We start from the raw sequence: 16,695 nt of genomic DNA on the forward strand, positions 1-16,695 counted from the left end.
GTTCTTTCAGTTTCTCATCTGATGAGCTATACAAAAGTATGAAAAGTCTTTACACCATTGCTTTCTGGGATCCAAATTGTAGCAATGACCTAATCTGTTAGACAGCTTAATGGGTTAAGGGCAAGAAAAAGGTGACAGTCACCCTGGAATATCCCCTTTTGAATTTTTTTTATCCCTGGGATAACAATTTGTCCTTTATCATGACTTAACTGCAAAGTTGTCTGTAATCAATCACTTTATCCATGAATGTGGAATACGGTCAATTGCTTTTTGTAGTGTAGCCATGCCATACTTGGATTCTCCCCCTTTTTACAGTACTACATTCTGAATTCATTTAACAAATAGTCCTTTGTTCCATATGACTTATTACTCTTGTTCTATTGCCGTGATTGAGTTTTCTTCTAAAGGACTACAAACCCTGTTGGCATCAATTCCAAAGTACAGTTTATACACTGCCGGAAAGCAAGTTATTGATCTATAGTTTTTAAGATAGCTTGCAGGTTCGCTCTTAAGTAGGAGCACTGTTTTTCCTGTTAACCAAGCAGTCTGCTACAGTGGATACAAAAAGTGTACACACCCCTGTTAAAATGCAAGGTTTTTGTGATATAAAAAAATGAGACCACAACAAATCATTTCAAAACTTTTCGCACCTTTAATGTGACCTAGAACCTGTACAATTCAATTAAAAAACAAAGCTGTTAAGGGAAAATAATAAAAAAATGTACAATATACTGGCTGCACAAGTGTGCATACCCTTAAACTAATACTTTACTGTGTGTGCACACCCTTAAACTAATACTTTGTGAAGGACATTTTCATTTAATTACAGCATTCAGTCTTCTTGGGTACACACCTGCCATCAATTACAGAGACTCTGATTTGCCCCAAATGAAGTTCAGCTGCCCTAGTAGGATTTTCCTGACATTTACCGAGTTGCCTGCTACAGCAAAATCTATGGTTTGCAGGCAGCTTACAAACCATCAAAGGGATCTCATTGTTGAAAGGTATCAGTCAGGAGAAGGGTACAGAAAAATTTCCAAAGCACTGGATATAACATGGAACACAGTGAAGACAGTCAAAAAGTGGAGAAAATATGGGACAACAGTGACATTGCAAAGAACTGGATGTCCCTCCAAAATTGATGAAAAGACAAGACGAAAACTGGTCAGGGAGGCTGCCAAGAGACCTGTGTTATGTTCTGATGAGAGACCAAGGTTGAACTTTCTAGCCCAAATTCCAAAAGTTACTCTTGGCGCAAAAACACTTCACATCACCAAAAGAACAACATCCCCACAGTGAAGCATGTTAGTGGCAGTATCATGCTTTGGGGTGGCTTTTCTTTAGCTGGAACTGGAGCTTTATTCAAGGTGGAGGGAATTAACAGTTCCAAGTACCAGTCACTTCTGGCACAAAACCTTCAGGAGTCTGCTAGAAAGCTGAAGATGAAGAGGAATTTCACCTTTCAACACGACAATGACCCCAAGCAAACATCCAAATCAACAAACGAATGGCTTCACCAGAAGAAAATTAAAGTTCTGGAATGGCCCAGCCAGAGCTCAGACCTAAATCCAATAGAAAATCAGTGGGGTGACCTGAAGAGGGCTATGCACAAGAGATGCCCTCGTAATCTGACAGATTTGGAGCGTTCTTCTGTTGTATTTAAATCAAAAGGTGCTTCAACAAAGTATTAATTTAAGGGTGTGCACACACAACAAAGTATTAGTTTAAGGATGCGCACACTTATGCAACCAGCGTATTGCACGTTTATTTTTTATATTTTCCCCTAACAGATTTGTTTGTTATTTAATTAACAAATAAAAATAAACGGAAGATAATCAGGCAAAGTTTAAGTCCCAAAATCAAGTAAGCCACAAAGCACTTCAAAGTAGGTTCCAACTGTGGAATCAGGAACCAGTAATGGTCTGATGAAGCTATGGTGCGAAAGCGCTTACCAATGGTCGACTGCAATTAAAGAGTTTTTATGATCTGATCTGAACTGAGTTGTGTTCCTGATTCCACAGTTGGATCCTACTTTGAAGTGCTTTGTGGCTTACTTGATTTTGGGACTTAAACTTTGCCTGATTATCTTCCATTGTTTATTTTTATTTGTGAGTTTACTTTACTTCATTTCTGCAACAGAGGATATACCACCTGGTTAGCACCACTGTGCAGATTTTATTTTCGTTATTTAATTGAATTGTACAGGTTATTGGTCACATTAAAGGGGATACAAATTTTGAAATTATTTATTATGATCTTATTTTTTATATCACTAAACCTGGCATTTTAACAGGGGTGTGTACACTTTTTATATCCACTGTACTTGGTTCTTACTCATGGCTAAATTTTCACACAAAGATATTAATACTTTTAGCCAGAAGTTAGGTACTCGCATCTAGGCCTGGGGTTTTCCAGTTAGGAGCTTTTCTTAACTTTGTTTCAAATTCTCAGGCTGTTACTTCATCCCATTCCTTATCCTGTACCTTTAAACTTCTTTCTTTTGCTTCTACCCTTTTAGCATCTTTGTTATGTTCCACAGGATCTTCATAGATATTTCTCCAAAATGCATCTACTTCTTCTCTTTTTGGTGGTCTTTCAATTCCTTTAGCCTCGTTTCGCAGCTCTCTATAAAACTTATTTTGGGTCATCAATAAATTACTTATTTTGTACTTTTCCTTTATATTTATCTCCTTTATATTTATCTGTGTATCTTCTTTCTGCCTGAAATGATATTTTTAGTTTATTTGCCATAGTGCACGATAAATCCTGATCCATTATAATACTGTGCATTGCTTTTATTGCGTCTATCTTTCAGAGTATTTTTGTTGATCTGTTCCCTCTTCTATACTCTAACAGTGACACTGTCTTAATTGCTTTACAGTTTTCTCTATTCGATACTCCCATGATGACATTCAATTTCTCCCTGTCCCTTCCCTTACTACCTTGTGTTCTTGTGGTAGAACTTTATCTGTTATTAATTTGGCTGGACAGTAATGAATCCTGTTTACTTCTGTTATATTGCATGAATTTCTACGGACAGTCCTAATTACTGTGTTCACTTGTTTTATCAAATCTAACTTTTTGGGTTTTATTGACCTTCTGCAGTCTACTTCTTTCATTGATCTTAATATGTCTATCCATGACTATTAAATCAAGCAACTCTTCTCTTAGATAATTTTCTCCCAAACAGAGGGCACATTCTTTGTTCTCCATTTCCTGCGGGCATTCTATAAAAAGTTCCAGAGCATCTTCCTGCGCCATCCATTGTTCTTTCATATGGGAGCTCCCTGTCCTATCACTCCACAACACTGTTAGATTTGCCACACTTTCCTGTTCTTTCCCTTGTTGTATAGCTCCAAGTGAACATTTGTAATGGGTTCCTATGGGAGGCTCCAAAGTTATCTTCATATGTCAGCTGATTAGATGCTTCTCTCCACTGGTTTATTCTTAATATGGGTGTCTATTGCTCTATCAGAGTTTAATATTCTACACTAAATCTTTCACTTTGCAGGTAATCCATGACCTCAGTTTCTATTTCTTTAACTTCTCCACTACCAATCCTCTTCTCTACTTTTCCTTTGTTTTCTTATTTTTTGTATTATATCCCAAACAACAAACTAAAAAAATAAGTTATGTACTCACCTTAATGTTCCATCTGAGTAGTTAGACTTCATTCTTCTGCACATATGGATATTCGGATCCGATTCGGATCAGAGCTGGCAAAAACTTTACAAGCATCAGCTCCTCCCCTACCTATAATACATCACTTCCTCCTGACTAACCCCAGATCGAGTTTGCTGTCACTAACTAGCAACATAACCCACAATCCAGACAGGATAAGACCTGAATAGTGAGGGGGATGGAGGGAGGGAAGGTGCAGAAGAATGAAGTCTAACTACTCAGATGGAACGTTATGGTGAGTACATAACTTTTTTATCTGAAGCAGTTAACTTCATTCGTTCTGCACATATGGGACAGAGTACCCAGCTACTGGTATCCTTGGAAGGCCCTTATGGAAGGATATTCCTGAGCACTGCAGAGCCAAAGGATACTCTCTCTAGAAATCAAATCTAATTTGTAATGAGAGATAAATGTATGTGAACTGGCCCAAGTGGCTGCCGCACAGATATCTAAAAGTACTTTCGACCAGAAAGCTGCAGAAGTGGCCACTGATCTAGTGGAATGAGCCTTCAATAAGCCAGGAGGAGATAAGCCTTTGTCCTTATAAACTTGTGCAATACAAAGAGTGATCAACCTTGCTAAGGACACTTGACACTGGTTTGCCTAAAAATGGTTTTGAAAACGAGACAAACAGTTGATCCGACTTCCAGTAGGGTTTAGTCCTGTGAAGATAAAAACAAAGCTGTATATGGACATCCAACAAATGGAGTTTATATTCGCCTTTATTTTGGAAATTGGGGAAGAAGACTGGTAAATTTATAGATTGATTAATATTGGCTGCTGAGGCCACCTTGGGAAGGAAAGAGGGATTTGTATGCAGAGAAACCCTGTCCTTGTGAAAAATCAAATATGGAGGCACGGAGGATAAGGCCTGTGGTGACACCCTTTTAGTTGAGGTGATGGCAACCAGGAATGCCGTCTTCTAAGACAAGAATTTCATATGAACTGAACCGGCAGGTTCAAAAGGCGGAGAGGTCAATGCTTGAAGGACTAAAGTCAGATCCCAGGGAGGAACTGTCTCTAACTGGAGGTCGCAAGAGAAAAGTGCCCTTCAAGAAGGCTTTACACAATTTGTCGGAGGCCAGAGCAACTTTATTTTCGCCCACATGGAAATTAGAGCTGGCAGCCAGTTGAACCTTGATGGTGGAAGAACTTGCACCCGATTGAAAAAGCTCAGCCAAAAAATCCAGAACGACTGGAATGGGGGCTGTAAAGGGGTTCCGATTACGTCGAGAGGCCCAAACTGAAAAACGTCTCCATTTGCAACTGTAGAGTTTCCTGGTGGAGGCTTTAAGAGAGGCTACCAAAATGTTCTTAACAGGAGATGACAGTCTGGAAGTCCTGAGGATCATGGGAACTGGAGCAGCCACGCCATCAGCTTGAGACTGTCCACGTTGGGCAGGGGCATGCCCGACGGATGAGCAAGTAGATCCGGGCATGGATCTAGAGTCCATGGAGGAGCCAAAAGATGAGACCATAGGAAGGGAAATCACACCTGGCGTGGCCAGAATGGAGCTATGAGAATGACTTTTCATTGCAACCGGCAAGCTTTCTGAAGGAACTTCGGTATCAGAGGTAACGGGGGATAAGCATAAAGTAACCCGGGAGGCCAAGCATGAACTAGAGTGTCCCTTGGGACATCCCCTGGAGGGGGATCAGAGTGAAGAAGTTGCTGCACTTCGTGATGGAAGGAGATGCGAAGAGGTTGCAGCAAGGTTGACCCCATATGTGGAAGATTCTCTTCACCACCGATGGGTTTAGAGACCACTCGTAAGGCAGAAGAACTGCCCGGCTTAGACTGTCCGCTAAAATGTTGGAGCGTCCCGGGATATGCGTTGCTATCAGAAACCGGCTGGTGGATATGGCCCACTCCCAAACTCTCATGGCCTTGCGACAAAGAGGGTAGGATCGGGTCCTTCCCTGCTTGTTGATATACCAGACTACTGACATGTTGTCTGATTGAATGGCCACTGTCCCTGGAGTTAGAAAAGGGTGGAAGGCTTTCAACACTAAAAGCACTGCCTTCATCTCCAGGACACTGATGTGTAGCTTGGTCTCTGGTAGGGACCACGTGCCTTGGACTGTTCTTCCCAGGAAGTGCTCCCCCACCCGAGCTGGGAGGTGTCCGTGGTCACCGTGGCTTGGGCTGGAGGGGCTAGAAAACTGCGCCCCGCAAGTGTCTGATGACTGCAGCCACCATATGAGTGACATTCTGCATGTCTGGTTAATTCAGATTTGGAAAGTCATCGGGAGGTCTAGCCAGGACCATTGAACTGCTAGATTCCACTGAAGGGTTCTCATATGAAAACGTGCCAGAGGGAGAATGGAAATGGAGGCTGCCATCGAATCCAAAGCCCTAAGAACATCGCCTGCTGTGACTACAGAGTGCTCCGAGATAGCTGACACGTGGAGTCTGAGATTTTCTATCCTTTCTGGGGTGAGTGAGATTTTCTATCCTTTCTGGGGTGAGAAAGATCTTTGACTGAATAGTATCCAACTGTGCCCCGAGGAAGTCTATGATCTGGACCGGAGTCAGGTGGGACTTGAGGTTGATCGTGATGCCCAACTTGTAGGCCAGACCGAGAAGGTAGTGTAGGGCGTGGCACAAGAGACGTTTGGTGGATGGAGCGAAGAGCCGGTAGTCTAGATAGGGGAATACCTGAATGCCCTGAAGACTCAGGTGAGCCGCTACGACTACCATTACCTTGGTGAACACCCTGGGGGCTGTGGTGAGACCGAAGGGTAGGACTCTGAATGGAAAGTGACTGGCCCCTAGCTGGAAGCGCAGAAACCTCCTGGAGCTTCTGTGGACCTTGATATGATAGTAAGCATCCTGGAGGTCTAACGAGCACATCCAGTCTCATTCTCTTAGAAACGGTAGAATGGACTGTAGAGGGACCATCCGGAATTTGTTTCTCTACCGACAGGTTGAGGATAGACAGGTCGAGTATGGGCCTGAGGTCCCCTGTCTTCTTTGGCACTAAAAAGAACCTGGAGTAGATGCCTCATCCGGACTGGTCAGGGAGGGGGGGACCGGTTCAATGGCTCGTTTTTGTAGCAACTTCGAAACCTGTAAAGCTGCAGCCTCCCTGCGACTGGGTGGAACATCTGGGAGGCGTGCTGGATTTAAGGGGTATGATACGAAAGGGATAGAATAACCTCTGGATATGATGTTTAACACCCAGCGGCCTGTCGTAATGGACTCCCATGCCGCTGGATATAAGGAAAATCTTCCCCCGACTGCCTCCAGAGAAGAGCAGTCTGGCAACCCCTCAGGGTTGCTGCATGGGTCTGTTGGAAAAGGGTTCCCTAGACCTGAAGTTTCTGGGACACCCTCTGCCTCTGGGATGGTGTCGGTCTTGTCCCCCTCTGCCTCTGGGGGACAAACAGTCCTGAGTGTCCCAGAAAGACAGTGATTTCCGGAACCACATCTTTTGCCCCTTTTGGTTCCTGGAATAGGATCTTTGGGGGTTAGAGAAGCGGATTCCGACGGCAGACAAAGTCTTTTCGTCCTTCTCACTCTGGGTGAGCGTGTCGCATACTGTCTTCCCAAAGAGGGATGATCCATCGAAATGGGAGTTAATAAAAGACGCCTTAAAGGGGTCCACAAATTGACAAAGTCTGATCCAGGTGTGTCGCCTCAAGACAATGCCTGTACCAGCAGCTCTAGCGGCTCCCTCCATGGTGTGGGAGAGGAGACGCATAGATGTTATTTGTCACTGATTTCAGTGTAGTCATCTTTGCAGTAAAGGACTGCTTGTCCTGCTGTGACAGAGACTTCGGGGGCGACTCAGTTACTTCCGTTATAAGGTCACGCTGCAGTCGGGTAACATGTGCCAAGTAATTCAGCGCACGGATCGAAAAAGTCCCTGACGAGTACATACGCTTCCCAAAACGATCCATCGACCTGGACTCCTTGTCTGGTGGATGGACTGAGGAACTCTCCTGTGCCAGTTCCTTCTTTGTGGCAGCTGCAACCACCAAAGCGTCCACAGGGGCTCCTTTGAACCATGCCTGCCTATCTGATGGCGGGGAAAGAATTTTGTCCGGACTTCTGGGTACAGGCTACACGGTGTCAGGATCCTTACATGCCCTAGTGGTGATGAGTTCCACCAAAGGGACAGCTGGTGGAGAAACCCAGGCAGTAGATGGGCCCGCACCAAAGGCCTCCAGAAATATGGACTCATCCGTGGAGGGTTTGGGGGCTGACCAACCTTCTCTTTGGCGGAGAATCTCCATAATGTCTCAGAAGGAGATGCCCTTGGGAGGTGATCTGGGGGAACCCTCTCCTTCATCCAAGTCCGAATCGGTGGTAATGGACTCAGGGGAGTCCAAGTGCCTCCTTTTACACTTGCGCTTATGAGGTTCCCCCTCCAGTGGGATTTTCTAAAGAGGACTCGTAAGCCTCTGGGGGCTCCCTGAGACAGGGTGAAGGGAGCAGAATCCAAAAACAGGGGGGTCTGGGCAGGATCAGAGTAGGGGAGCTGTGGTCTCAACCCCTGGGAGAGAACCCTTTCCACTGCCCCGAATGCCGATGGAGAGCACACCTCCGTACCCTGTAAGGATGAGGCCCTCCCCGGGTCTGAAGCAGGGATCGGAGTCAAAGGCAGGGTAGTCTGGGCACCGAGGATGGGACCCTCGGGTCCGACTCCCCAACCACGGCTCCGAGAGTCTCCCGGATCTGAAATCGGACCCAAGGAACTCAAGGTGCCGGCCGGCGTCGAGGGGACAAGAAGTCGGCGCCGAGCCAACAGCTCCAAGGTCTCGGATCCTAGAACCTAGAAGCGGTGGGTCAGATCGAGGAAGGAGAGATTGGGTGAAATAGAGTTGTAGAAAGACCCTCTCCGATGGGAGAGGGACCTGGTAAGACCCCCATCTGAATCTGATTCTGGATGAACCTCCTCATCAGCCTGTCCATATCAAGGTCGGAGACACTCAGAGTCGACCTTGAAGAAGAAGTGACCGATGCGGGTCTTGGCCGGATCTGAGGGGAGTGCCTCGGCTCAGAGGGCTCCAGCGAGAAACGGGGAGAGCAGAGCCGAGGAGAATGAGACAAGGAGACTTTAGCAGAGGGGCTGGAGAAAGACTCCATCGGGGGATCTTCTCCTGGGCCTATCCCTATCTTTGTGGCACTTCTCCCTCTCTCTCGTCTCTACCTTTCTGGGCAGAATCTGAGGCAGCAGGACGAGCGGGAGGTTGAGTCCCTGCCTGCGAAGAGCCACTGGCTGGAGAGGAGACTAAGGCAGACTCTAGGGCAGAAGCTGGCAGCAAACCCTTGGCCACGAGCTTAGCCCAGCGGTCTTTCAAGGCCCTGGGGTTAAAACCCGCACAGATGTCGCAGGAAACAGACAGGTGGGCGACCCCTAAACAAAGAACATACAGAGTTGTGGCCATCGGCTGGTGAGAGCTTGTGACCACACTCTGCATTTTGTGAAAAGAACTTTAGGCTGTTCAGCCATAAGGGCGGAACAGTAACAAGGCCTTAAGGCCCACACACACACACACACACACACACCAAAGGATGGGGCCTAGGCAGGAACTAAGACTAAAACTAACACTACACAAAAAAACTTTTCTTTTTTTTTTTTTAAAAACACACTATGACCACGCGTGGGAGGGGAAGGAAAGGGGACAGGTACACACACACACCAACTGCACTACTAGGAAAAAGGAGAAAAAAACCTTACCACCTTCGCTTAGAGCTCAGAGACCATGATGCTAACTCTTAGAGCGGCAAACGAGATTCTGGGGTTAGTCAGGAGGAAGTGATGTATGATAGGAAGGGGAGGAGCTTGGAGCTGATGCTTGTAAAGTTTTTGGAGCTTGGAGCTGATGCTTGTAAAGTTTTTGCCGGCTCGGATCTGAATACCCATATGTGCAGAACAAATGAAGTTAACTACTTCAGATCAATAAGTGAGAAGGTCACTGAAAAAACAATCAGTAAAAACAAAATGAAAACCCCAGAAAAGCTAGAACCTCAAGTTGAGTGACCTTCCAAACCTCTTGGATCAGAGGCACATGGGATATATGCAAATGACCCTTATGAACATCAGGTGTTTCAGCTAATTGGAGATACCGAATGCCCATGACTTCTTTCGTCGCTTTAATGGACAATTTCAGGCCAATAAAACCAAACCCCACTAGCTGTGGATATGCATATTTCGGCCTTGTTATGACCTCGTCAGCACAGCACAAGCAGAGTGTTTGACTAAGCATAAGAAACACAGGGCCGAAATATGCATATCCACAGGCAGTGGGGTTTGGCTTTACTGGACTGAAATTGTCCATTAAAGCGATGAAACAAGTCATGAGTATTCAGAATCGCAAATTAGCTGAAAAACCTGATGTTCATAAGGGTCATTTGCATATATCCCATGTGCCTCTGATCCAAGAGGTTTGGGAGGTCACTCAGTGGAGGTTCTAGCTTTGCTGGAGTTTTCATTTTGTTTTTATGGATTGTTTTTTCAGTGACCATCTCACTTATTGTTTTAGTTTGTTGTTTGGGATATTTTGCAGTGACCCTAATGATAATGAACATCAGCTGGGTATAACAGCCCTGCGTTTCTTATGCTTAGTCAAACACTCTGCTTGTGCTGTGCTGATGAGGTCATAAGGCCGAAATATGCATAACCACAGCTAGTGAGGTTTGGCTTTATTAGCCTGAAATTGTCCATTAAAGCAACAAAACAAGCCATGGGCATTCAGTATCGCCAATTAGCTGAAACGCGTGATGTTCATAAGGGTCATTGCATATATCCCACTTGCCTCTGATCCAAGAGGTTTGGGAGGTCACTCAGTGGAGGTTCTAGCTTTGCTGGAGTTTTCTTTTTGTTTTTACTGATTTATTTTTTGCATTGCAAAATTTTCCATATCTTAGGTTCATAGGATGGTACTAGGCTATCAGCCCTAGGGCATATGCAAGCCTAGACATAACAATTCCCTGGATATTTCTTCTCACAATATTTACTTCTCTGGACCCCTGTCTAGCAGGGTGACTGACATGATCCCCGGGGTGAAATTCCCATCTCCCATCCAGTCATCAAGGTTCCTTTTGAAGAGGGCCAATGAGGTGCTCTGCTTGACATGTATGGGCAGTCTATTCCAGAGTATGGGGAGTCTCTGGGTCAGGAACCTATCCCTCCAGCATGTTTTGTTCATTGTGATGACAAGGTTTAGATCCCTGGCTCTGAGGGATTGGGATTTCTTTAAGTGGAGCATGTCCAAAAGCTCAGGGTTTGACATGGCCTAGTATGTTAAGCAGAATTCGCCTCTGAATAGACGATATGCCACAGAGTATAGCTGGAGCTTTTTTAGACTGTCAGCATATGGCATCTGCTTTAGGCCTGTGATTCTTTTAGTGAGGTACTTCTGTGGCCTTTCCAGCTGTTGCAGAGGTCTTGTGAGGTACATACCAAACGGGGCATTATACTCTATAATGGGTCTAATGAGGGAGGAGTACAGTAGAACAATGACCTCCTTTTTTCTGGATGAAAAGCCCTTGGTGATGAGGTGAGACACATAGAAGGATTTCCTGACTGTTGTGGTGATGTGGTTATCGAAAGTGAGACCACTGTCCACCTGTGTCCCTAAGTCTCTCATCACACTTTTGATGTTTAATGTCCTGCCACCTATGTGGTAATTCATGGGTACATGTTTTTTTCCAAAGGGGATAACTATGTATTTCTTGGCATTAAGCTTGAGCCGATGGCTCTAGCACCAGTCATCTGTTTCTGTAAGGCCCTGATGTAGAATATCCACATCATTTGGGGATTCAATAATGGCTCCCAGTTTGCAGTCATCTTCAAACTTTGTTAGCCAGAGTCCCTTAGTGTTGGCCTGTACTTCAGAGAAGTAGATGCCAAACAAGAATGGTCCCAGGACTGAACCCTGAGGTACTCCACTTGTCTGGAGCAGGATTTACAGCCGGCTACTTTTACAGTCTGGGTTCTGTCAGTAAGCCAGTTGGCAACCCATCAAGTGACGTAGGGATTTATGCCCAGCTTAGTAAGTTTATCTAGGATTCCAGAGTGGGGGATGGTGTCGAAGGCCTTGGCGAGGTCCAGATAGGCTGTGTGGACAGCTCTGGAGACCGATTTAAAGAAGTCAGATTCAGGAGACAAGATCGGCCCGTCACAAATCCAAACTGGGTGGGGTCCAGTGTTTGAAGGTTGCCAATGTCTTTGTTTACAAGTTCCATGATAATGGGTTCCATGCCCTTGCAGATCAGGCTCGTCAGACTGATGGGATGGTAGTTCCCGGGATCCAAGGTGGATCCTCCCTTGTGGAGTGGGATAACTGTAGCTGTGCACCACTCAGTGAGCACGAAGCCTGAGGTGAGGCAACATGACACTTAGGTAAGGTGCCAGTTCATTTTGTAGTTCATGTAGTACACAGCCTGGGATGTCATCTGGTCCCATGGATGCTGTATTCTTAGCTTTGAGAGTGCAGTTTCTACCTGTGTGTCCGTGATTATCAGAATTTGGCAATCTTTGGTATTAAGATGGGCCCTTTAGGGGGTGAGAGGGGGGTGAAGTTGGCACTAAATCGATCTGCCAGGATATTGGCAATATCCTTGGGATCAGTATATTTAATGCCATTCTGGTGTGGCTCAGAGCAGATCTGAGCACTGCCATTCTTGACATAACAATAGAATGCCTTGTGGTTGTCTTTGGAATCTTTGGCAATTTTATTTTTGTAACTAGCTTTTGAGGGTTTTATGAGGGATCTCAGCTTCTTACTGAGGCTGGTGAGGGAGTTTTTTGCATCCTGGGATTTTCCTCTTTTCTGCAACAGTTTCTTCCTTCTGTTGTATAGTTTGTTTATAGCAGGGGACCACCAGATTGGCTTCCTTTTTTTGGAGAAGAGCATCTTGGTTCTATTTGGGATGGCACGATTCATGCACGAGTGGATGTGCTCGTACAGTGCCTTAGTGTAGGATTCAGCAGTCGAACGTCCAGATCCCATCTGCGTGGGTGTTCAGGTTTGTCACTTCTGACTTCAGTAGCATGAAGTTGGCTTTGGAAAAGTTTAAGGAGGTTTCCTTACTGGGGGGTGGGGGTGGGATGAGGATGTCAAAGGTGATTTGCTTATGGTCAGACCTGACCAATGAGGGGGTGACCACTGGTGTGGAGCATCTATCTCCCATGTTGGTAATGACCAGGTTTAGGATATTGGAGCCCCTGGTGTGACAATGGATTAGTTGATCCAGTGCATTGGAATTTATGAATTCCAAGAACCGTTGGGAAAAGGAGTTGGTACCAGAGTAGTTTTCCCAATTAATGGAAATTGATCAACACAAAAAAAGGCAGCCCTGGATGTCTTTGCCTGCATTTTTCTAAAAATATCTTTGGTACTGCTTTTTTTGATCGATTAGTTTTGCTTTCTCCTCTGCCTGAAATATTGCAACATATTAAACCACTTTCTTTCCCGTGTCCATAGTTCTTCCTCGGATGTTTCCTGCTCCTCTTGTTTCTCCTTACTTTGGGGACTAGCTATTCCATCATGCTGTCATATAATCTGTGTTAGACTTTTTACACAGAATCCCTCACTTCGCAAATATTTCATAACCTCAGCATCTATTTTTTTAACTTCTACTTGACTAATCTTCTGTTCTACATTCTCTGTCTTTTTTTTTTTATTGTGAAATTTTCCATATCTGAATGCCTTTGTCGGCATTTCTCTTTGAATACTTTTGGGGCTGCTTTTTTTTGTGTGTTGATTAATTTGGCTTTTGCCTTTGCATAAACACTGCACCATATCAAATTTCTTTCTTTCCCCTTGTCCGAATTTCTTTTTTTATACCCTTCAAACATCTTTTAAATTTTATTCTTTAAAATTTTCACACTTCTTCAGTTGCTTCTTTTTCCAAATGGCACAAGGTTTCTTGGTCTATATACTGTTTTTCATGGATCTGTTGCATTAATGAACACAATTTTTTTATTTGAAGCTTCTGACAATTTTTCTTGTGAAAGTATTTTTCTTTCCTCTAATTTCTCTCGATCTTTTCATAAATCTTTTGACTGCAAATTCTGGGCTGCTTGCATAATAGTAGCAATACATAATTTCTTTCTTATCCTCATAAGTCCATGCTATTGTCTGGCTCTTTTTTGGCTCATCAGTTTTTGTGATTTTTGTGGACTGCTACTTCCTTCTACAACAGGGGGGCATTTGGTTCAGAATGCAGTGCCAGTTCTACATACCAAAAGTGGCCAATGGGCACTCACATTCCACGCCCAGCTCTAAGTCAGCAAGTCAGGCTTTTTACCCATTTAAAGTTTGAGAATAGGTTGAGATAGTTTAGGCCCACAGACTTCTAATAATTCTCTTTACCAGATAAAACTCAGTCCATCAAGTGGCAGCTATCCCAACAGAAACTTCAGAGGGAACCAGCTACTAGATGGCTCAATTAGTCTTTTGCACCCATTCCCAGGTCAGACAACCGATTTGCAAGTCAAACTGCTATGGACATCCAGAGTTTACTCTGGCTTCACTCTGCCCAGGCATAGTTCACCATTGTTCGGGTCACACCAGGTATACTCACACTCCACCTCGCTGATGGGATGGGTGAAACGGGCCAACAGTGTCCCCAAGCAGGGGTCAGAATCCTGCCTCAGCCAGTGCAGGCTGGCCCTCACTTTCATTGCCCTGTGGAGTCTCTTGCCCACCCTCAGACTCGTGCACCTGCCAGACTCCTTGGTCTGCATATCAAGATGGGATGGGTGGGTCACCAAGGCCTCTACGGACCATGGCACCCAAGGTGAGCTCACAGGTATGGCGACAGGATGCAGTTGAGCCACACTGAGGACAGTCCGGCCCAGTCAACAGTCCTGCCGTGAGCTGGGACCCCTGGCCCCCATCAGGGCAGGGATGGGGGGTGAGTGCAGCTCGGTAGTCTCCCATGACCCCAGGGTATAGCGAGAGATGATGCCACAGTCACCTTCCACACAGCCTTCCAAGCTAACCTGGAGCTGGTCATGGCACACCACCTTGGTGGAAGTGTGTCTGAAGGCAGCTGGCAGGCCCAGGACTGGTCCGCCACCCCCTGGAGAGGGAGGGGAATCCACCTCACCTAGGTGGCTGAATTCAGTCCTCTGGGCAGATCATGCGGACCTCACCCGTTTACTACAAAACGTTTCACACCCTCTTTAACTCTCTCTTTGAAGTTCAGCTTTCCCTTATGGTACTATTGTCTGTCTTGTGAAGCTGTTTAGCCTCAGATGGACTTTACCACCTGCTTTCGGCTGCATTCACAAGCAACTCGACTCCGGGAAAACCTGATCCCGGCACACCGAGGGCTGCCACCAGCCTCACATCATCCGTGGGCTGAGCTTCGATCACAAGGACTTTGGCCCTTGGGCAGTACCAGGGAAACAGACTTTCATATGCTACATTTCCCTGCACCCATAGCCTGGGTCGGGATTTGGGGCTGGGCTCTTCCCGCTTCACTCACCATTACCGAGGGAATCCTGGTTAGTTTCTTTTCCTCTGCTTACTAATGTGCTTAAATTTGGTGGGTCACCACTTCTGATCGAGGTTGAGTTCCAAGTGTGGTCATGGGGAGGTGGGTGGCAGTGGATGGCCAGACATACCGCCCCTCCCCTGACCCACGCCCATTTCCCCACTGCCGGACTCCCAAGTGGCAGAGGAGGGCCAACACCACCCCAGTGTGCAGGAATTGGGCAGGCAGACATCGAGCTGTGCCCCCCCGGAGGGCAGCTGAGTGGCAATACCACTGACCGCCTCTGGGGCGGGTCAGACTTGCACCACCACCCTCCCGTCCATGGTGCAGATGGGCTTCCCGGCTCTGGGCTGCATAGACTCCTCTCCTCTGTCCACATTTCATCCTGGGGAAGGGGTGGAGGGTCCTGAGATGGCCTCCTTCAATGCCCCGGCTGATCCCATGCCAAGGGTAGGACACCCCTGGGGATGATGGAAGGCATGACAACTCTCAGACAGGTGTAGCTTCGGGAGTAACCCGGGGCCACAAAGTGCTTTCAAAGTGTCTATGATCAATGTATCCTGCAATTCACATTAGTTCTCGCAGCTAGCTGCTTTCTTTACTGATGCACGAGCCGAGTGATGCACTGCTCAGAGTTGTACCAGTCTCACTCCATTTTCCGCAGGGACCGCTGCCGACATGGCACTGCAACGAGAGATAAGCAGGTGAGGGGGCTACTTACTTTAATTGGATAAGTGTTTATTTTCACTCAAAACTGCATCATAAAACAAGACTGGGCACTACTGCATTTTCAGTTCAATAAACTCCTTAACGATTTACATTTCATTAAGACCACATGCTTTTAAGCAAGTTCATTAGAGTACAAAGGCCTTTTAATCACTAATGTATCCCCTGAAAGGCATCTTATTACTAATGGTACTGCTGAGAGCTTTCACCCCTCAACCATCTCCAGCAATTCCTTCTTAGAAAATAGGATATTCAAGTTTGTGGTTTCCCAAATAACATCACTTTACATCGGTTACCATTAAACTGCAATCCTAGTTGATATACCCAGGAAGTAATACATGTTAAATAAGAATTAATCCTCTGACAGACTTAACATTGTAATCATCTGCATATTGTCAGCCAACAATAAGACAATTTAGAAATTCTAGACTCTGCAGGTTTCCAATCAGAGTACACACCTGTGAGTGCAACCCTTTGTACCCATCAGTGACTCCATCTGGATTTACACTATGGCTTAAGCTGGCCACAGTTGTATTGTAACATGGAATGGCAACAATTGCTTTTGCTAGATCAAAGTATACCACCAAACACAGTTAATCCATGAACAGCCATGCCAATGGCTTCATAAAAATCTATTAAGTTGGTCAAGGTAGACAGTCCAACTAGGGAGCCACTAAATTACTGTCAAAAAGCAATACAGTTATTTTGTTTCCTTATGCTTACTGCACAGTGCTCAAAGCATTTACCAGTTACAGACATAAAATGTGCAAGCCTGTTAAGTGAAACTCTCCAAATACCAGCTTTATGAATAAGAATACAGGACTGTCTTC

General features: G+C 45.5%; 1 protein-coding gene and 1 pseudogene across 1 annotated transcript in view; both read right to left on the minus strand.

Annotated features, from left to right (window-relative positions):
- The window catches only part of GTF2H4 (general transcription factor IIH subunit 4), a gene marked incomplete in the record, with an annotated part of 405,264 nt that overhangs the window by 179,680 nt on the left and 208,889 nt on the right, over positions 1–16,695 (minus strand).
- LOC122812385 lies at positions 15,623–15,776 on the minus strand (annotated as a pseudogene).

Source organism: Protopterus annectens, chromosome 9.part0 (assembly GCF_019279795.1).
Source record: "Protopterus annectens isolate FY-2018-M chromosome 9.part0, PAN1.0, whole genome shotgun sequence".
In the NCBI taxonomy this organism is placed as follows: domain Eukaryota; kingdom Metazoa; phylum Chordata; order Ceratodontiformes; family Protopteridae; genus Protopterus; species Protopterus annectens.